Source organism: Athene noctua, chromosome 1, assembly GCF_965140245.1.
Source record: "Athene noctua chromosome 1, bAthNoc1.hap1.1, whole genome shotgun sequence".
NCBI lineage: Eukaryota > Metazoa > Chordata > Aves > Strigiformes > Strigidae > Athene > Athene noctua.
The window spans coordinates 124237066-124260849 of record NC_134037.1 but is presented as its reverse complement, the minus strand read 5'-3'; the positions used below and the strand labels follow the sequence as shown (position 1 = coordinate 124260849).

The 23784-nt window shown below is 39.5% G+C and overlaps 1 protein-coding gene and 1 non-coding gene across 5 annotated transcripts in view; both read right to left on the bottom strand.

The window, feature by feature from the left end:
- MACROD2 (mono-ADP ribosylhydrolase 2) overlaps nt 1–23784 on the bottom strand; it is an 890001-nt gene that overhangs the window by 480889 nt on the left and 385328 nt on the right. The gene's annotated exons all lie outside the window — the stretch shown is intronic.
- On the bottom strand, nt 5474–5663 carry LOC141956586 (U2 spliceosomal RNA). The gene has a single exon (XR_012632957.1). It is a non-coding gene; the product is annotated as a U2 spliceosomal RNA (small nuclear RNA).

Sequence of the window (23784 nt, the reverse complement as noted above, 5' to 3'; positions counted from 1 at the left end):
AGAGAGTCACTATTTGAAAAAAAGCCCTACATACAGCAAAATATTTTTAAAATCACAGAAACATTAAGGTTCAAGGACTAACTTTGCTACTTTAGCTGAATTACACACAAAATCTAATATTGCTCCCCAGAGAAATACTTAATATCTGCTTCCCAGACTGACTATTGGAAGCCAACTTCAGAACCAAAAGCTTGTTCCAGTATCCAACAATGTCACAGGTGCAAATCCCCATGCTTTGAAACACCATACTCCTTTACATCGCTCTTCATATAAAAATGAGGGATGCTAAGTCTGGAACAGGTAAGTATTCTTAACTTCAATCTGGTCACGGTTTCCCTTTTTATTTTCTATATTTAGCATCTCCCTGTTCAATTCTCTTTTCCTCTTTCACATACCCACATTTCCTTTTCTTGCTCTAATGGACGATATTTGGACAATCAAGCAGACAGTAAGTACAGACATAGTGCTGTGAAACCCTCTAACTAAAAAGCCTGCTGTGAATCAGGCTCTCTGGGATCACAGGCTACCACTCAATTTCACTCACAGCAAGAGCCATAGGTAAAGCTTCACGTGAAAAAAAAAGGAGCGTTACTAAATATTCAGCTTCCAGTGCTCCATGCCAGCAAACGTCCACTGGATGATGGATTGCCCTGCAGACTCCCTCTGCATGCAGTCATCCGTGGCTCGCCAGTGGTTTGTTACCCCCGGCTAAAGCCTACTGAATGGAGCAACTTTTAGAGCAGTTTGTAGTCTTTGCAAAACATCAGCTTTCAGGCTTTCAGTCTTTTACACCTAATTCAGAGGTATAGGGTCAAAATATACGAGCCTTGGTTTTGCATTATCACCATAAATGATCAAAACAACTCATTAGCTGTGATTCATCTGTTTGTCTAGAAACAAGTAAATGTCAGTACTGTCAGGAAAGGGAAAAGTTTATGATTAAGCTTCAGCTATATTAATTCCTCATCACATCCACTTGAAGAGAGCATTCTAAAGTTTTTTAAAAGATTCAGGACTTGACTTTCCATCCACCTCATTGAGATAGTATTGCAGAGAATTCATGCAAAAGAACATGTAGAAACACATACCTTTACATTCAATATTCTTTATGAATCCATTATACAATTAGCTTAATTTTAAGGCAAAAAAAGAATTCAACAGAAGATGATACAGGATGACTGGAATAAGCATAGAAAGCAATTGTGCTTAAACACATGGTAGACATCAAGTCAACAACCTTCTACAACTCAATGGAAACTCGTGTGCAGTTCTCTGATATCTTGACTGTTTCCAACACTGACAGTCTTAACATTTCTGCTGCATATATTTTTGATCTCCCCTCAAAGAGAAACAAGGAAAATGGCCAGTTTTCCAACATGTACAGACTAAGTAATCCATATCATGATCCCATTGCTAAAAGCTCCAAATATGTTTTCCCCATCAGTGAAGGTCTCTGAGGGAACCCTGAACCGAGAGTCATTTTAGGATGCTTAATTTACATTATGTTCATCTTTATTTGTTCAAGTCATAGCATGGATAAGGTAGTAAAACAGATAGGGCACAGTGCAGAGAGACCACCTTCCTGTCTCCTGAGAAAAGGCTTTCAAATGAGGAAAGAGCTGTTACACTAATGCAACCTAAGTTAATAATAACAATAATAAAATACTATACCTTTGGGTATTTTTGAACATGGAATTAAGTAATTTATTTAAAGTATCATGTAACAGCTCTAGAAACAATAGGCACAGGGACTTTATTTTTTTGATGTATGAATGAGTTCTGCATGTAGATACATAGTGTCTTGCCATGTCATGACTGCAGAACAACAGCAGATACTCATCAGATCAGCCTTAATTAATTTGGTCCCAAATGAATAGCGCATTTAGAAGGAAATAAATTGTAATTTTATCCGGGAAGACCACTTCACACAAATGGGACAAACTGTTACCTTATCTGATTTGTATCTATTTTCTAATCATTCAGATACTCACTATAAAGGAATTTAAAATAATTCTAAAAATACCCAGCTGCTATTGCACATAAATATTGCATCTTCCTCTCTGGATAAAATCCTTCTGAGGGAAACAGCTAAGTTGCTTAAGGCTTATTTTTCTTACATCTCACATGGACATGCCTCAAACTCATATCACTGTTCCATCAAATTTTAAATCACATATGTGGCAATATCTACAAGTTCAACAATGTTCCACTGCTTGTGCTCTGCTATTTTGGTGTTTTAATTATGTTACTTCACACAGCCGAACAAAGTTTGACATTAGTACTGAATCTCATAAATCATCACTTTAACAAAATGCATTCCCTTGAGGAGAGATAATACAGGCCACATGAAAGTCCTCTTTTTAGCTTAAAACCTTCTCAAACAATCCTAATTGTTTTCAGAAAGTCAGTGGCAGGATTATGCTGTCTTGAGGCACAGAAGTGAGTGAGTGATATTTGTATGTTAGCTCATTTTTGTTTGTTTTTCATTGCGGTGTTTTTTTTAAAAAAAAATAATATGAGGAGTCAAAAATAAAAAATTAAATGAAACATGAATTCAACATTAATTCAATACTACTGACTCTGGAACAAAAGCATGATAACATTGTGCTGGAGATGTACAGTTAACATTGTGCTAGAGATGTACAATCCTTACCATTTTTCTTCAGCTCTTCAAAACATTTTACTAAGGAAATGGCCAATGTTATAATACAAAGACTAGTGTACAGCACAAACGTAAAAAAAAAAAAAGTTTCATAATAATATCCTGTGATTCAGCATGTCAGAAGCTCACACAAACTTTACAAATACCAAAGCTTATCATGTTGCAATAAATTCCACTAAACTAACTTGTTAGAAGGCTAATTGTTCCTTTTATAGTGATGAAATCAAGACACCATAGGTAATCACTCTCTAAAAGGAACCCAGCAATCTGGCCGCATTGTTAATTGACTAATGAAAGGTAATTTTTAGGATGGGGCAGTGGCAATTTCACACTTGCATAACAGAATTTCTACAGTAACAGGGGTTTATGCTTTGCACCTGACAGAGATGCACACGGACACAGACTGGTATCAAACATCAGACAGGCACATGTAGTCATCTGCAAAGGTTCAGATATCTCTCACAACAATGCCTTCTTAAAAGAGCTGTGAAGAGACTGCAGTAGAAGCGTGCAATTCTTTAAAAGAAATCAGTCCAACTCTTCCCACTGCTCTTGCCTATTCTTTCAATCCGTGTATCAAGAATACACCACTGAGCTGCACTCCAAGGATGAGCCTGTCCCCTGTCAGCTGAAGAGTAGCCATAGCAATTGATGGTCAGTTCTGTAAACATATTCCCATTAATTATCTCAACACTCTGCAGTCTCTCTTCCACGTTTTCAGCCTATTTACAAAGGGAAGACTTGGCTACTGCCAACCTCTCCACTTTCCCCTCGGTGTACTGTGAAAAGGATTTCTGCGTGCTAGAAATCAGACAGCAAAATGCAGATGTTTTTCCAAATGCTGCCTCTGGAAGGTAAAATGCATTAGTGCCCGTGGTTTCACTGAGGTTTTTTCACCTGGTTTTAGGCTACAGAACCACTCAGAAGGGAGGAAGGTGGAATGAAACCACATAGGTTCTACCACTTTTTAGCTAGAAAAAAGGAAGTCTGCAGTCCTATTGCTACAGACAAGTGATCCATGAATCCTCCCTTGCTCTGCCCCAGGAGACACTCTTCAAAAGAACTAGCATATATGTGCTGACCTAGGGGTAACAAAGACACTTCTTGAAGGCTGGCCTGTGTCACAGGTTTAAGTAGCCTGTGGGGTCCTGAGCTGCCCTTACCTCACCTGGGTGAATATAACTCCCACTAAATTAATTTTCTCAGAGAAAGAAAAGAGAGAATCAATATTTATTCCAGGATCAAAATGTTTTTCGCTTAAAGAACTCAGCAGTCAAGAAAAATGAGGAGCAATCATTTTGTTCCCATGACAAACAAAAGCTTCCTTGCCAGTAGACACTGTATATTGACAATAACCTGTAAGCATCATAGCACGCATAGTAATAAGATGGTATTTCGCTGCAATAGATTTCTATCTTGTAGACAGTATTTTTTGGTTCTAAACAGAAATTTTAAAGACTCAAAATACTGTATTTTCCATTAAACAGCAACATTAAAATAGTTAAATAGTTACAAACACTTAATTCTCCCCCCCCCCCCCCCCCATCAGCTTTATTTAACATGTCCTAATTTAAATACTGAGGCCATAAATAATGACTAAGAAATCAACCACCGATTCAAAATTTAAGCTGCAGGAAGTCTGGAGTTTTTTGGAAGCTATTATTTTATCTTATTGTACTTAATTTGGTAGTGCACCGAGCTACCACCAAAAATGTCACACCAGATTAACTTTCTTTTTATTAACCATGGCAGGTCAAATACTTCAAAAAAAGAAGGTGTCTTGGTAATGAGACTTAACTCAAGGACACTAATTTATAATGACACAGGTTCTTCCCTTCTGTATTACCTCACATACTTAGTAAGAAATCTTCCAAGGGTCAAATTCTTATGTCATCTAGAAATTATTTTGATCGCTCTCTATCTGAACTTTATTCATTTTGCTTCTAATACAACTTCCAGTTTTCACCCTGTCACGTCAACTTGGCCTATTGTGGCTCGATACTGTTTCAAAAGATGTCATAAACCATGCTTGTCGTCACCTGCTGCATTACATAGACCTCAGCAGTAACTATGTCACAGGCCAAATAAAGCCAGCTTTTGTTAGCCACCCACTGATTGCGACATGTATGAACAGTTTATAAAAAAGCATAAGCTGGTATTTAATCAATCAAAAACGTTCAAGGGAACACCAATTCTCCACAGTTTTTGGCATATTTCTCAGTATATTTTAAACACTTGTGACAGTTGTGTTTCCTCAGAGGTACTGATTGCATCTATTCCTTTCCAATGGTCTTTAACCAAACAAAACCAAATCCTGTATGTGTCGTTTCACTGTGATGTAATATTTTTCTTCTCTTTTCTTGATTTTGTGGTTATTTCTGATTGCTATTTTTTCTCATTTTTCAGAGAAACGGCACCTGTAAGACTGGTCAGTGAAAATAAACAACTACCGTGATGAGTAACTTGCTCTACAATGAGGATGAGACTGAGTGTAGGCTCACTGTATCTGGTAAATACAAAGCAGTGCCCAGTCCTGAAGGTGATAATCTGATGTTACAATAGCGGACATTACAAAATGGATATTAATATGGATTGAGAAGACAGTGAAAACAAGATTAAAATGTAATCAGAAGTGCTATTTTTTTTATTTTTACAAGGGTTTTATTGAGGCTTAGGAAAGCCCCTGAGTTGAAAAGAGGTGGAGATTAAGAGAATACTTTAGAGAAGCATAATCTATGCTTGCTCTGTTCTGCTCTTCCCTTTGCACTCATTTATGGTCATTAAGGGACTTGTTGCCTTTTTTGCTTTTTTTTCTTCCACACCATTCTAGAAACACAGCAATAGCCAGCTTCATGCATGGAGAGGATGGCGTAAGCTCCTAGTACATTTCCCAGTCCCCAAACTCATTTAATATAAAATCCTCAAGTTGAGGATATAACAGATATTAAACTGATAAAAACATATGCTACACTTGATCTTTGCCAAAAGGTCAAGAAGCAAACACGAATCAGCAGACGCAATGGTTTCTTGGTCTGACTCAGTGAGCACACTGAGACTGAATCATCGCAAGATTTTAACACCACAGTAGCAATAATTATGTAGCTTTATCACTTAAATTTATTTCAAGAAGCTCCAGACAGACTACAGACCCCAAATAACTCACTCCAGGATTTGAATGCATTCATGATTTTGCACAAACAGTAACTGTTCCAGGACAGGAACTTGGGAAAGCTAATGATGCTATGTCCAGCCTCCCAAAATATCCCAGTCTTGGTCTGATTATTTCCTCTGCGGTAAACTCAATAAAGAAAAAACATACACCACCTTCCCTGTAACTTCCTGCTGCCCCCCTAATCCACATGCCAAACACTTAAGCAATCTGCTGGTTTCTAAATCATTATGGAGTTATTTTCGAACCTTCTGCCATGGATTAGAGAAAGACATCTCTCCCCTGCAGAAAGTATTTCATAAAATTCTAAAAAGTCAAGGGACCTTTTTGATACATAACCTACTAAGGGACAGAAGTACATGCTCCAGTGCATTTTCTTAATGCTTAGTGGACTCATTAGAGCATCTTACACACTAATTCAAAGGCTATAACTGAGTTTTGTCAAAGCATGATTTTTAATTACTCTGTATCAAGCTCCACAATAAAGTAACACAGAAGATGTCCACACACAGAAACACTAAGACAATACTGCTAAAGCTTTAAAAAATCCCCCATGTGTGGAAACTAAAAGTGTCTTTTGAAGATAATGAGTAATAACAAAGGACATTTGAGTAACTTGGAACAAGACAACAATTTCTTAAAAATTATTTTCAAGAAAGCTTTATAAACCAGCTTGGAAACCTTTTTCTTTCTCGTTATATTTTCCATCACTCATTATAATCACTAATCATTTATAGGAATAGAACAGTAAGTCTAAAGTAAAAGGAAATGTATTGTCACAGCAGAAATACCCAGCTAATACACTGATGTTGGTGTTCCAAGCTGCACAAGAGAGGCAGCCAACTATAAGGTTAATTATTTTACTTTCAATACAGAGTATTCAGTGATTCAGTATCAGCAATTCTACCGGATTTTAATGAGTTAAAATGTTTTAATACCATAGCTTTGTTCTTCAGTTTAATCACCTTTCCCTAAGGCTCTGAACAACATTTAAGCATGTGCTTAATTTGCTACTGAAGTCAACAGAACTTTCAGTGAATACTGGAAGTTAAACATGTGCTTAATGAGATTTACTGAATCAGAATGCGTAAAAATCGATGTGAGCAGAATCAAAGCCCAGAGGCATTAGTCAAGTCCACCCTGAGTTTCCCTAAAGACACAGGGCCTCTAAAATGCAAATGAAAACTTTATAATTATTATGACATGTCTACTGTACATCCGTGTTTCTGAAATACATAGCAAAACACATACCAGAATTTACAGATCTTTAAACTAGGAAAGGGAAAAAAACACTGAATTTACCCTGAAATACTAACTGGAGGCTTTTGTGGAATTTTGTTTGGTATCAGTAGTTCAGCAATAGTCTTCGACATCAGACAACAATTGATTTGTGTTATGTTTCCTCCAAGAAGAAAATGTTGTATAATTAAAATGTTTTGACTGGGGGAAGGAGGGGATGGAGAGATGGAGTTAATATATGCATTTTAGCTATCTGTTCCTCTGTGAAAAAAGAAGGAATGTAATCCAATATAAGTATCTCACTTCCTCAATCATTCAGGCAAACTCTGTAATCCTCTCAAACCTGCGTATGAACATCTGCATTATACCAGATCATACTCCTTCTCAGATTAAATTAAATTAAATTACCTGCATGCTTTTAAGTCCCCTTTTTTACCACCAAGAACTATCATTTCTTCCTAGCGCAGAGGAGTTTAGTTTAGCAAATAGCAACTCAATGATCTTTGAGTGCCGCATATAAAACTGTTCTTTACTATTTTGTGTGACATTTAAATGGCTTAAGTGAGCATTTAATTGAATTGCAACTAATAAATATTTTCCTTGAGAGTAAATATTAAAAAAGGATTTGACTACAAGAGAAAAATTTCTTCAGAATCCACATTCACTATAAGTGTTCAAATCTGACTTAGCAGTTTTTTAATTCTTTCTCTTCTAGCTTACATGGAGGATCTGGTTCTGACATCAAATATCAGAGAGACTTCTATTTCCTTCTGCCCAAAGTAACAGTGTATTGGTGAAACGTTTAACAATTTCTCTTAACAATATACTGTCACCAATCCTTTCTCTAATATACTGTCAAATCAGCAAACCTCTTGAAGACAAAATTTTGCAATTTATATTTTGAACATCACAATTGTTACTTCAATATGGCAGTCATCAGCATGGAAGGAGTTAATCTCCCCCACTCTTTTTAAGAGTAAAAAAGGCTAGGAACAGCTGTCACTCAGGTGATGAATACAAGCTGCCAGCCTTTTAAGCAGCAGGTAAAGCATTTGAGCTCTGAATTAATTAGCATTCAGAAAGCCTAAACACGGCTTGATAACTCCGCAAGATAATTTTTGTCCCTTCCCGCAAATTAATACTGCTATTAAGATGAGCAAGGACACAAAGCAGATCGTAATTGTACCCATTAAACAAAGTTTCACAAATAAATTAGAGGTTCTAGTCGAGAATGCATCAAGTCAAATAAAGAATTGCTGCAAACAACGTACAGGAATTCATCTTCACTTTTTCACAGCATTCACAAAAACACATACAATATGAATTCCTGTGTAAATGCATGAAATGTTTTTTGCATGTAAGCACAGGCTTCTCAAAAGTTCAAGTTTCTAAATGTTTAAATAGAGGCTTTGTCTCAAAAGCATTTGGGCTGCTTCCATACAAGAGACCCTTTTAACATAAGCATAGACACTGAAATGACAAGTTAGCAAGGCCTCAGAGATTATACTTACAACATTTTAAAAAAACAAGGCCTCCACCAAACGCTGTTGCAGCACTGCATCACAGTCTACACAACCCAGTGTGAAAAACCTTCCTGCTATATAAATAATTTAAATGATGAGCATATTTTAAAAAGCACAAAAATTATTGATATCGGCATTTAATGATGTTTAATAAGTGGCCATCTGTCAACAGTCAAGGAGTAAAAAAGCAGCACATTATTATTTCCCAAAAGATTAGAAATATTGATGTTAATTAAAAGGCACATTATTGCTATCTCAAAGCAACGTCTAAACACTAATCAGACTTCAAGTCCAGTGAAGGGGAAGGGGGCAGATCTGTGGGTACGCATGTTCCCCAAATAGGTCATTTGAGTTGATAATCTCTAAACTGGTGTTATGATAGCATGCAGACTGGAACTTGGCAAGTAGCAGGTAACTCCTGACTAGGTGGGGAAGCAATTAAACCCTGACCTGACATATGAAAGATTATTTATTTTAAACACAACTCTTTGGAAGAAATCTTTGGTATATTTTTACACAGAACTGCAAAAGAAGAGAACTATGCTAAACATGGCATTTCACCATTTTCTTTTTTCCTATTTTCCATACATGGTATTTTGAAACAAAATAAAACCTGGCATCAACGCTGCCCAAACATACAATGAACTGCATTGAAATGCTAAACTGCAATGTCATAGGTATTTTTAGCTGAGAAAGGGATTGATGTCCCACACATGTAAGAGACTTGCATGGCCAGATATGACAAACCCACACATAAAGTAACAAAACCCACAATCATGGTGTGTGTGAAGCATTTTTGTCTATTTGGGCCTGCAAGAATTCCCATCTGGGGTTCAGAGCTGCTTCAGCTCCTCATGCTGAGTGCTGTGGAGGAAGAAGGTACACAAAGGTAGGTGGTTCAGGTGCTAAGGTTTGCCTGGAGCTCTGCCTTTAACGTTGTCAGTTTATTATCTTTCAAAATGTGGTATTTATTGACATTTTCATAATTCATCTCGATCAGAACCTCTTTTAAGCAAACAGACCTCTACTAACCTCAAAATCCATGCTTCATGTTTGAACAGAAGCAGCCAGCTGCCCATGACATGCTTTTGTCTTAGTATGCAAAAAGCTGACAAGGCTCTTGGCATTTATTGCTTGCAGAGAGGCAAAGTTATAGGCTGTTGGCAAATGTTTCCCTGCCCTTGGGACACGAGATGTGTAAGCAAGATATGACTGATCCCACCTCCCACGTCATGGAAACTCTATGTACAGTCCCAGGTATAGCACTACTGACTGTCTGAGCCTTGCTCAAACATTCACCAACTTTATGAGGCCAGCTGAACAGTTTGGTGGTGCCGGAGGAAAGAGGCAGGTGAGTGGTGCAGAATGCTCCAGCACTGAAGCAAAGCAAAGCACAGACAAACACAAAGGAAAAGGCATACTAGGAACAGATGGTGAAAACAGTGATGAGAGAATCATATTGAAAGTATGGAAAAATGGTAAACTGAAAGTGTCACAGCCATGGCTGCAGAAAAGCACAGCTATCCCGGCAACCAAAGCCCAAGGGCATGAGTACCTGTAACATAATTAAGACCCGTCATTTCTTCCATCATATTTTTAACAGCAAATTTTTTCACCTGTAACTGCCACTATCAAATTACCATCTCCACAGTGCAAAGCCACCTCTAGTCTTCCTCCTCAGGTCAAGGAACCCATTCATCACCATCAAGTGAAGCATATTTCTATTTCTACTTGTCATTTTCATACCATCGCTTCACACAGGTGTGACCTCTGATCCTGATTTTCCTTCCAACACTCCCCTGCTATACTCTCACAGTCCTCCATTATCTCCTCCCTAAAAAATATTAAAAGACTTAAGAAAGATGTCCCTGGTTTTGATTACCCTATTCCAATCTAACTCCTTGATCTTCAGCATAAACACTTCAATCATTCTGGCATTTTCATTGACTCAAATTAAATGCAGAGCTAGTAATTATTTCACAATCCCCTTGCCCTTTTATACACAGGTCTTCTGCCTTACACAATGACAAAGTATTACCTCCCAGATCCTTAAACGGTTCAGATAATTCAGATAAGCTTTGGATATGAATCTGACATGAGGGGACTCTTAAGTAAACCTTGTGAGGCTTACCCAGTACTAATTATTAGTAATTACAGTGCTTTTCTAATGTTGAGCTCCAATGCTCAAACACGATGCAAGCCGTATAACCATACAATTGTTGCACTTATTAACAGGTTCCTCAGGGTGATCAGGAGCACTAGGTACAAGATCCCCTGTATTTTGCAGCCCGCTAAACATAAATTCAGAGGAGCTGACGCCAAAAGGGAAATTCACAGTTCTATGTAGGTAAATTTGAGGCAGGATGTTTAGACAGACATACAGAAAAAAACACCCACCATCAGTATCTAGTTTTACTTATGTTATTTACTTCCATATTCACTACGTTTTTTTTTAAACTGTCACCACATTCTTTATTCTTTGTGCTTCACAGATTTGCCTTCTGACTCCGTGCGACTGTTGGACATTGTATAGCTGTCAGAGCAGAAGTGGAATGTATGAAAAGCTGGGTAATTGTAAGTTGGGGCATATGGCACTAAGGAGAATGTAGGAGTTAGTGGGAAGAAGGGGGTTTTGTTTTGATTTTTTCAAGAGTCCGGATATGACTAAAGCTTTTTCCGGTGGGCAAAGAAAATATCCCTTGTTTCTCTGTTTCTTCACAATTTGAAAAGTTGCTTGCTTTTTTTTTTTTTCTTTTTTCTTTTTTTTTTTTTTTTGGTGGGGGAGGGTGGGGAGAGGAGAGGAAGGTAAGTTTAACATTAATTCTAATTTACATGAAGAATAATACACCTTCTTTTGGGTTCTCTTCTTCTATCCCAATAAAATATATTCTAAACCAGCCTACATTACATTGAGGTTTTTACAAAAAAAGCATAGGAATGAGCTAGCTGCTGTGTAAACATATCAGGCTTCATAGCTCACATGCACTGAAATGACCATCACAGTTCACTCTTCTCAAAGGTATTGCCTCAAGCTGATTGCTGACTCAAGACAAGAACACAACTCTGGTCACAGTGAGTTTCTGAGTATTTTCTCTGCAGCTGCAGGGTATAGAGGGTTTTCTGTTTGTTTTCCTTTTTTTCCCCTTTTTCATATGAAACCTCAGATTCTGAAGTACAGTTTGGCAGCACCAGGCTGAATTCACTGCCAGTTTCCTAGGGTACAGAATCTCTAATAACACAAAGCCCTGACTATCTTCTTGCCCAATAAATAATCAAAATTTTGCACCACGATCTTCCGTAAAAATATGACTTCTTGTTTTTTATCTCTCAGTTGCAGCTAATCCTTTCTGTCAACGGGGTTTCATCCGTAACAAGTCTGCCTGTGACATGTTAAGTCCCAATGCATCTCTTAACAAATCCCCCATGCACGACATGGTTCACAGAGTGCACAGGTTGCAAAAAGGGCCGCAGAGACAGAGCCTCTCTTCTCTAATGGGATCAGAAAGGCTGTGCTTTCACATGGACGACGCTCATCAAATGAGAGGACGGGAGAGACAGCGCGCTCTCAGGGAAGTCCAGGCTTACGTTATCGCATTTCGGGTGCATAAGCAGAACAGCAGAGCGTTCGTGATATTTGTATTCTTGAACACCACTTCTCTTAGGCTTGAATTATTGGTCACGTGTATATTGCTGTCATGCTGGAAAGCTGACCCAGGCAATGTTTGCTTCATAGTCAGCAATTTTAAGCAGCTTTTTTCTAGGCTTTAAGGGCTAGCATTGTATAACTAGCTCTCTAGGACTCGTCCTTCATTTTCTCCTCCCCTCTTCTGTTCCTGCTTCAAATTTATGCTTGTTCACTTTACCCGACATATCAGAGGAAAGCACACAAGGGAGTAAAAACTAGACAAACGTTTTTGCCAGGGGTGAATTATCAGAGGCTTCTCTTGGCTTCGCAGAAGGAACAATGAGAATCAACTCAGTGACAGCTGTTTGCTCTCCCCACTTTTAAAACCTGCCTGCCCCCATCCACAGCAGCCTACGTTTAACGTACAGTTGTGGAGGGGAGGAAGGTGACAGACACCAGCGTGCTCTCCTGCTTCCTTCAGCACCTTCACCAAGCTCTCTTATAAAACACTATTACATTGTGTGGCAGCTTTCTTCCACTGTCTCAGGGAAACAGCTCCGTTTTCATCTCATTGACAAAGAAACGAAAAGTGCGCTTAAATTCGCTATAGGGACACTTGACACCTAGGGGATCATTTCTTCCAGTTATGTGGGATTTGAAACCAATTCCCACAGGGCTCACTGGGCTTCCCTGAAATCTTGTCAAGCCAAGAGTTTCCTTTCCACTCAATGACCGAAAGTGCTTCAAAAGCTGCTCTTGATGGTGCCAAACTGCTAATAACAGAGATTACAGTGGCCATGTAATAAAAAATTACAGGTACTCTAGTTTTGTCTTCTGAGATGTCTGAGAAAAGCAGTATGAATCTGTCTGTGTATACACTCAGACATATTCTCTAGTAGAGAGAATGAAACCATGAAACTGAGGGTACTTTGCAAAGGAGTTGTTTATACATTCTTCTCGGATAAATTAGATGGTGCAGCAGAATGATGTAGCTAAGCACAGTGACAACGTGTTCACTCACATAGTGCATCATTTTAAATCCTTTCAGATTTAGCATCCTATATAACACCTCAATAAATTATAAAAATTATTTATCTGTAGTAACTTTTACAAAATTATATTATTTACATTCTGTTTCATATAGTGATTTAATCAGTTGAGACACCCTAAGTATGCTTTATAAGCTTTCACCTTGGGCTTCCTACTGAAATGCCAGTATTACAAAACTTCCACGGGACATCTGCACTTAAGCAAACACTGTTGCATGCACTTTGGAAACATTCATACACACAAGTCTATTAATATTGTTTCTGATATACAAAAATCCCAAACGAACCAGAGACATTAATTAATAATGTCCATTAATGGGCAGAAATTTCTTCACATGGACTCTACAAAATTTCAAATACTTGCAAGATAAATACTTTGGTTTTGTGTAATAAGCAATGACAAAATTTCTGATGAAACACTGGGAAAGAATTTTTGTTGTATCCGTGCTTGTACCAAGCACAGAGGGTAAGAAGTATGAATTTATTTTATGCTCCCTTTCGTATGTTCATAGCAATATAAATTTAAATTTATTGTATTATTGCTAACTAAACTTGAGATTCATTCATCCGAGGAAAACATGCAAGGAACACCCAGATTCCTGAACGGATGTTATTTGTTTGGGTAAAAGGAATTAGGCCACAAGCACTCTATACACCTTGTAATTAGGTGAGACCGGAGAATTTTTAAAAAAAAAAAAAAAAAAAAAAAGATAAAAAGAGGACTCTGAACAGATTTTCCCATCTGCTTTCAGAATGGCTGGTCAATTGGCCATCAGCTAAAAGAAAAAAAAAAACAACCTGTCTTATTTCAGGGGCACACTTGTCTCTGAACAGTAACTCTGCTTCACCTAATAATGGTTTTATGTGCTTATATCCAGTAACTTCTGCTGAACTGAGACACCTGTTTAACTTGTTGGGTTTTTTTTTAACGGAACATGAAGGTAAAAAGACCTACTTCAAGACACCTTACAAATGAAACAGATCTGCTGGAGGAAGGTAATAGAACAAAAGGTAAACAGAAAAATGGCACCATTTCCTTGTAACGATCAAAGACTTTGGCTTTTTAAAGCATCTGGTGATCTAAACAAGTCCACTTGGACCACATGACACGTAAACAAATTAATATTTGGTTTAAACATCAATCAACAAGATCTTTACATTCAAACCCAGGTCAGCTGCACTGGCAGCTGTTAAAAGCAGTGATGCTCCTGTCTTACATGAAGGCTAAGGTCTGGAAATACCTTTCTGCATTTAAAACATCTCCCTAACACCTTACTACTTTACAGATTTCAGAATTTATGTAAATGTGTTTTACATTACAATACCTGGGGACCATCTCCTCAGTTCCTTCCTCCACCCTCTTCTCATACAAAATGTTGGAGGTTAAAAGCCAAACCCATTCCCTGTAACCAGCATCTAGTGCTATTTTCGTACATCACTCTGTACTGCTCACCATCGCGGCCATAATATGCTTTAGACCTGGCTTTACGGGGTAGTGACACAATGCAAACTCTTTGAGAAAAACACTGGCATAAAACGACAATCACCAGATCAGAGGATGCTTGCAAAGAATTCTGTCGGATTACCCTCTTAAATTCACAGCATTTGCAGAAGGGGAGCACCTCACCACTCCGGCAGCGCAGCATGATCCCCGGAAGCCAGGCAGATAACACTGTATGATTCCGACACAACTGCTCGGCCCCTCAGAGTGAATCCTCAAAATCCTTCACTGAAACTGGCACATACACAGGCTGAAACATGCTATGAGGGCACACTCGGGCGGGAGGTGGGGAAAGGTGGTGGGGCAAAACCAGAAAGAATTAATTTTCCTGTTTTTTTCTTTAACTGTCAAAATTTTATGTAGCTTTCTTTAATGAGGTTTTTTTCAGTATGAAGAAACACTTAACTTTGCTATAAAGAGTTGAATTTGTTAAATACATTACGAACAGCAAAGAATACACACAAAGACATCCTTCCTCTTTGCCACGTAAAAATACATGATCAAATTGCAGGTGATGGACAGTCAAGAAGAACAAAATCCAGTCTACTTCACTGCAAGCAAACAGGTTATGCACATAATCCCTTTCCTAGATATTCCTAGCACACTGTACAAGAATTTAAAAATGTGTCGCACATGATGGTTCTCCTAATACCTTTAATTAAAACACAACCAGAAGTTAAAATGAAAAAGGATTACTCCTTTTTTAATACACTAAGACCTCAAGCTCCTGTTATTTTACATTCTGGTAAAAAGGAAATGAGCAATGAAGCCACATTTTGGAATTTAAGATAATTGTAAGATTTTAAGTTGAAGGGCAGGAAGGAGGCTTCATTTTTAAATTTGCTTTTACCAGATACAAGCCTTATGTTCCTTTATTATTACAAAGACTCTCCTTTAAAATTTTAGCCCTTTAAACTCCTAACATTTGTTCACAAACTCCATCTTCCCTCTGCCCCAATATAAATGACAAACATGGGCTCCCTCTACATGAAAAGAAGCTAGTTAATAACTGGCTGTCTTAATAATTTCTGGCTGTCTTGTAACACCCTCTACATTTTGCTCTGAATGCAGAATTCTTAATATGATCCTAGTTTTCATGGTGCTCAACACGGTAGCATACAACTGCTTAAAATAAACCAAAGCTATTAGGTGTTTGCAAACTCTCCTGCTCCCATCTGACAAAGGCATTTTATCCTCTCCTGGATAAAAGCTGGGATACAAGGGCCCAGCAAGATGAAGGTCAATTGACTTCAAGATCCTTGCACACCCATCTGCAAAGATGGCAGGGCCACTCACTATGGGTATTCAGCACTTTTTAGCGTTCTGTGGAGCCCAGAGAGTCACTCCCCTGATTTCAGTGGCAGCTCTAAGAACTGTAGTTGCTCAGGCCTCTGTCTCTTCACTCCAGGAATGGAGACATCAGTAGGTGCTGTCTGCTTCATGTGATGATGCCAAGTCGTCCACGAAGAAGACAATGGTGACCATGCAGCCAGAAAAGTAACAGGCTTGTCTCTTCTTCATAAGCCTCCCACCTCATGATTTTGGCAACAACACGAGACAGGGAGCTCCGTCACAACACAAGCCCGATTCCTAGAGCTATATCACTTTCAGCAATCAAAAAATCTTTTGTGGTCTATGATCACATCATAAAAAACCAAATTATGATGATCAAAGGAGAAGATTTAAGCAAAAGTATGCAAGTGATTATAGCTCTCTGGCCTTCTTTTAATGCATAGGCTATGTATGTAATTTTTGGGATTTGGAGGCTGGAAAAAAAAAAGATGGAAATTGGTCTGTTTGGATTATTGGTTTTTAATGTAAACTGGTTGGTTGGATTTTTATTTTTTTTTTTTCATGTAAACTGGAAAGCCAAGCTGATATTCCATTATGGAGCAGCATGTTGATGCCAGCGGGCATATCATCATTCCAAAGATCCACTTATCAAAAATCTGGTACCTAAGCAACTGAAGTAAAAGACAGAGGTAGCCGATTATCTTCTGTGATAACAGGTCGATAACATACATATCTGCTACTGTGATTCATAAAATGCTTGCTAACAGCAGAGAAAAATCCCGAGTTCAATTCCAGATTCCTGACAAAGGTGTTACACTTATCACAGATCCATCCCACCCAGCTCCATCCCTCTTGCAGAACACAGCACTAAAACGTTAACACCTCTGCTGAGCATGAGACAACAGGGGTTTTCAGTGCCTTACTGTAACTCTGAACAGCTTAGGCAGATGTTTTACAAGAAAAAAAACAAAAAGCATAAACCCTTAAGAATTTTCAAACCCTTATTCAAAGCATGAGCTCTGCTTCGTAATTAAAAAGCCATTTTGTTTTAATATGGACAAAACCTTATTCTACTTTGCACTTGGTCTCATAAATGCAACTGTTTCCAAACAAACTTCTGGGGAAAAAAAAAAAGCATGCCTGGGCACAGAATGGGTATCAAAATATCTCAATTCAAACAAGTGAAATATGAAGAACTTATGAGCAGCAGACAAAAAGAATTAAAAAAGTAATAACGAAAGTAAAATAAAAATTCTATCGCTCCACCCACATTTATTTATATTTCTGGAGTGCTCAAAGAGCCAAACTGGCACACAGTTACCCACAAGGAACTGTGGAACAAGGTCCCTGTTCTGAAAGGATTAAATGAATGTTGGCCTTAAGATCCTACAGTGATAATACTGCAGTGCAACTCCAGTAAGAGCCTGAGTGTAACTGTGCCGCACGAAGAACTGTGTCCCACTTACAAAAACAAAACCTGATTTAACAGATTGGAATAAATTTGGGATCTAACTATAGTATGATGTAAGACAGAACATAAATTCATCGCTACTGCCAATATATTTTGCGCAATCGTTCTGCCAGGCCGTATCGACCTGGAAAAAAGAACTATGCATATGTGTGCAAATCTGAGTGCATTACACATGCACCTCTTCGAGAAAGAACACCTATGCAGGATTGATGGCTACGAACAGTATTTCTAATGGCCTTTTTAATTGGCACTATGATGATTAACTGGGGCCTTCACAGAACTCCAGGAGTTCTCATTACCAAACAGCATGGTATCCCGGCACACTGCGTGGGTGACCGTTATTACTAAATAGTCACCAGATCACGAGACACAGATAAGATAAATTTTATACAAGTCTACAAACCCCAGAAATTGAAGCCTACTACTGAGGCAGCGGGAAAATTCTATTTCCTTCTTAATATATTATTTCGGCAGTGCCCATATGCTCGAAGAAAACAGAAAAGGCCTTGAGAAAGATACTGAAAACTGGCTACATGTATAATAAGGATGAAGTACGGCATGCAGCGCTTCTTGCCGTCGCGAAAGTTTACATTTGCTCGCAGAAATGCACAGGATATTGCAACTATCCCCACGGATAAGAGCAGGCTGACCAAGCTAGGCCTGGTTACTGCACATCGGCGATCGCAGGGAGAAAAGCAGGCGTCTGACAGAACGGCCATCAACACAAATACCTCAGCTACACCCGCTGCCGCTGCCGTTCACCGAGGGAAACGCCAGATGTGCTGGTTGTGCACAAGACCCAGTTTATGTGTCTGTCCGCTGAGGCCGGGCGCGCAGGGCCAGGCGGGAGGAGGCAAGGCGGAGACGACCTCGAGGGTTTCTGCTGTTGCTTTTTGGGGGTTTAAGAAAGCTCCCATCCAGCTTCCTCCATTTCCCAGCCCAGCACAGCCCGCTCGCAGCCCCCAGCGCTCGCCTCCACGCTCCCCGCAGCTCTCCTCAGCGCCGGCCAGCTCGCTGAGCCTGGCCACCCCCCTGCCACAGTTAAAGGAGCGTTTTGGCTCTCAAGGGCCTCCGGCGCCGCCACCTCCATCACCCTGGGGGGGGCCCGGCGGCGCTGAGGGGCTGCGGCGGCCGGTCCGGGGCGGTTTCCCGCGCGCCGACAGGCGGCCAGGGCGGGACGCGGCCCGAGGGGACGCGGCGGGGCCGCCCCGGGCGGGGACCGGGAGGGAGACGGAGAGCGGCGGCGGAGCCCGACCTCGCCGCCTTTGCGGCAGCGATGGGCCGCTCCCGGGGGCGCGGCAGCACCGGGCGGGGTGGGGGGCAGCCGAGGAGACGGGGCTGCCCCGGAGCACACGGGACCGCGGCACCACCGCGGGGACGGGAGGGAGGCGGGGGGTCGGGGCTCCCCTCACGGCCGGGTCCCGGGAGGGAGCGGTGCCGCGCTTGCTTTTACTTCTCAATACCACAGTCGGTGATTAAAAGCAGTTTAGCTGCCAAAAAAATAAACTGAAATTCTCCCGAATGAAAGCTGTTTCTGGCCGGTGACCGCACCTACACCCAAGTTTAGAAGTCTGCCATTTTGCTTCCTTGCTAAATAACTAATACCAGTGTACTCCTGCATATGAATAATACCGTGGTGCCAGCGTACCCCTGAATAACTGTTAATAATACTGTGATGCCAGCGTAGACCTGAATAACAACAATACTGTGGTGCCAGTGCACCCTGCACATCTGTAACCGCGAAGGGTAACGGGCTTGGGTGTATTCACAAACTCAACTGGGGCTGTATAAGCCCACGAACGTCTCCGATACGTTGTGAGGAAACATTTAGCCTTTTAAAAATATTCTGTAAATAATCTTGGATAACACTAACACCATCTTAAAGTCTGTGAATGATTTAGGATTTTGTCGCGCACTGACAAAGGACTCAGATTCTCGTTAGAATTACGTAAAATCTTCTTACACAAATCTCCTGTCAGCTTCAATCCATTAACAATAATAAAGGTATGCTCAAAATTAGGGACCAAAGCAAATTTTGTTTAGACTTAACAGATTCAATTTACTATGCTGCTAAGCGGATAGCGCTGATACACTTTTTACTTTGCCTTGACAACCTGAGCTAATGTGACATTTGACTATTTGCATCACATCATGAATCTATAAAATGCTGGTCACAACTTTGTTACTGTAAAAGCTTACAACTTAACATAGATTCAACCCCAGCTGCAGGTCAAAATTAAGCACTTGGGCTGTTACTAGGCAAAGTTGGTGCTCCCAAAGCATCGTCCATTGTGCTGAGCATCCTCTGTTCATTCCTTTGCAATATCCGCTCTAAAACCTGAACCTGCAATGATAATTGCCCACCAGCCAGTGCAGGAGAAAAGCTTGGATCATCTCTTCCCCAGTTAACTGCTGTTTCATTCTTTTCCTTTCCTCTTCCCACTCAAAGAAAAAAAAAAAAAAAGGGAGTCTGCTGCATATGAAAGGGCTCTCAACCTAACTGGAAGAAGATAGGTAATAGATATGATAACCAGCAGAATATAAGCCCCATGAAGAGACGGGAGTAGCCTCCAAGAGCACGTTTCTTAAACAAATAAAAATTTTTAAAAAATTACTCTTCTGATGAAGACAACGTTGAGGACTGTTTCCTGAGCTGAGCCCATACTGCTAGATGTCAGCCGGGGTTAGGGGCTGCACACCCCACATACCCACGTGGCACACAGTTGCATACAGGCTAGTTTGGGGGTTTGCTTTTAGTTGCAGCCTTCTGTTTTATGAAACATACCTATTCTCCAAGAAACGTATCTTCTCAAGTGCATCTCTGGCTGACTTGCCCCTGAAGGATATATATTGCAGTAATGTGTTTTTCCGTCTCATTTTGCGAGCTAAGTAAAGGCAACACCAAAGGAAAACAAGCCAACCAAATAGTTGTCAGGAAAGCGTGCTTCTTTAGCCATGACAGTAATGCTGGAGTAAACTGGCTTTGAAAGATTTCAGAGTTTTGTGTTCTTAAGGATTTTATGAACCAGTTTTAAATGCATCTGGATCATTAAGAAATACTTTAAGTTGTACTTCCCTGGGAAAGAAACTACCATAAATCAATCCTGTTTTAAATACACATGAACAGCTTAAAATTGCATCGTATGCCATCACTAACATGCATTAGCTTCCAATTCCAAAGTAGATTTAAGTTGCACTACAGAGTTGAAGATATCATTCAGAAACAGATGTTGAAGTGTCATGAAAAGCAACTATCTTACTGAATAAATGAACTTCTTTATAGCATTAAAAAAAAATTAGACAGGTTAAATAATAGATGCCCTATTCCAACATTTTTAGATGGTGTAAACACCCACCTCTATGAATCACAAATCATGGGAAATTGCCATGATTCTGGAAATGGATATTAATCTCCTTGAAACACATGCCCTTGTACTCATGATGCATGGCAAGGCTGCCCAGTAGAAGCTCATGGGGAAAAAAAAAAAAAAAAAAAAAGAACAAAATCAGAAGAACTGACACACATGACACATTTGTAAGAAGAACTGAGCTGGTGAATCACAAATCCCAGCCTTTTTTTGCAGGACCGCTGTTTCTACAGAAAAAAAAAAAAAAAAAAAAAAAAAAAAAAGACCAGCAAAATATGTCTCTGTTTTGAAGTGATCTAGATTTTTTTGCCATTCTAAAGAAATAAGGGTAATAACACACTAACTGTTGTTAAAACGAACCTTTACTTCACGTTTGATTTAATAAAGAGTTTGTAAAAATACTGCGACACAAATGAACTCAATATGTTCTCTTCCCTGGCCTCCAGTAGACAGAAAATTATATTTTCAAAATCCATTGACATGAGTCAAATTCTCTTGCCTCTAGAACTTTTATAGCTTCAGACATATCTGACATATCATTTTTGCTACCCTCTTGTTAACTCTCTCGAATCATTAGCGGCATTTCAGTGTACAGGCGGAGAACGTTAAATTAAAGAGTAGATTTCAGTTTTTAAGCCCCGGGGCAGAAAAGGTTGAGCACATCACAGAGGAAATGTATTTTACTTCCAACTTGGATTGCCTGTGCTCTCATTACATTACCTCAGCACCCCTTCAGCTTCTGTGTGAAGCAGAGGTATATTAAGCTCTGAAGGGAGCTCATTCTTCTGTCCTATAAGCTAAAGAAAGACATTTCTGGAGTGATGAGAACTGCTTGAGTTGGATGGAGAAGATACTTGAAAATGCCTCGTGGGGTTCCAGCCATACAAACCTAAGCATAATAGCACTGAATTGGGGGTGTGGCACACCAGAAATTTATAACTGCTGGTGGACAAAGCTTTTATTGCCTTTAGAAACACTAAGATGAAAGGGAAAAACAACTCCACATTGAGGGAAAGAGGAAAAAAAAAAAAAAAAAAAGGTGAATGCACACAATAGGTTTTTTATATATTACCGAGACGGGCTTCTATTGCTATGAGACTTTTCTCATTCATTGAGCTAAGAGGATAATTTTGTGGTGTGTCAGCAGACCAGCTGGACTTAACTGCAGCGAGGAGACCAGTTGGTTCATGCACACCTTGACAAATGGCTAATTGCAGCTGTGGGCTGTTTTGAAATTCTGAGCATTCATATGTCAGCTAAAGAAATCGCAAGTGAAGTCTGGTAGAAAAGGAGAAAGGAAAAGCACAGCACAGAGATGGGGAGAGAGGGAAGGTTCATTACACACAGCAGCGGAGTAACCACAAAAGGACGTGCAAGAAGAGCACCAATGTGAGACTGGTGCCAGTCATGAGAGGTATCTAGAGACGTTTGGCATAGAAAGCAAAAATACAACAGAAAAATTGAAGTGAACGTGTATCTTTTCCCACAGTTCCTAAAACTACAGATTTCAGTTCCAAGAAAACGAGTATCATGAAAAAAGAAAAAAACACCCAACCAAAAGACCCACATCAAAAAATTCCCATGTACCAAACAAACCAACCTCCTTCCCACCCCCATCTCTTTTCCCTTTCCAAACATATCGACTCTAGAATGAAAGAAAAAAAAATAAAATCAGTTCAGTTACATAAAGGCAGGCAGAAAGAAAGAAGCTTTGAACATGGTGGAAATCAGGGATAAGATGACTGCATAGAAAGCAGAAGAAAGTTGCGCCAGCAGAGTAAAAAACATAACCAAGCCTAAGAAATGTGACTATTCACAGAAACCTCATTCCTACCTTAGTCATGAAGGACATCCTCTCACAGGGCCTAAGCTACCAAAAGGACACTGTTGAATTGCCTTTCCTCAGCCCGGGCCCTCAATGTACACCTTCACCAACGTCTTTCAAATATACACATAATCCTCATTCTGTAATGGCTGAAGATGTGCTGTGTAGTTTCTTTGGGGACTGATACATTATAAGAGATGGTTGTGAAAGAAGGCTGCCCAAAATATCTCAAATTAGTTTCAAAAAATGCACTCAATACACCCCGCTTTTCAAAATACTGGCTTTTCATGCAGCATTTGGCAGTCTGACTCCTCTGAAGAAATAAATTCAATTTAAGAGGGGAAAAAAGGTACAATTTGCTATAACTGGAAAAGGCAAATCAATACTTCATAAGTATGGTATGTGCTAAGATAATTAATTTTCCACAATATGCTCAAATCTCAGCCGTGAAAACAGTATAAAACCAAATTAATGACTAAATATTCTACATACTAAGAGCAAGAAAACACTCTTTCATTCTTATTAAATAGATTAAATGAGAAATGGTTTCTATGGCTGTCAAACTGCAGTCAGTCTGAACACCTTGAATTCTGAACCCTATGGATAGTATCGTAATTGTCTTTTCTTAAGGGTTTGTTAGAAGCTTCATATTGTATCAAAAACCTTTTTGAAGGGAAAGGCAACCTTTAAAGGTCTCATTCATTTGGACTGTGCCTCATTTCCATTATTCCCAAAGCTCATGTAGATTTTATCCCTCTCGTACTTTGCAAGGTCATATTCTTCTGTCATTTTACTCATTACATCCCGGGCTTCAAGATCAGCAAACACAGGCTTAAATGCACTTCACCCTCACACTACTAAAAAAAAAAAAAAAAATTAAAAAAAAATTTAAAAATAATTCCTTCAGAAAAGGCGATTTTGACATTGGCTGCCTGCAGTTTGACTCCCTACCGCTTCGCAGTGAGATCAAGAATAATACTTCACTTTATAATGCTCACCTCGAGATTGCGTCAGTAATGAAACACTCCAAGCAGGGATCAGTTAGAACAGCAAATGGCT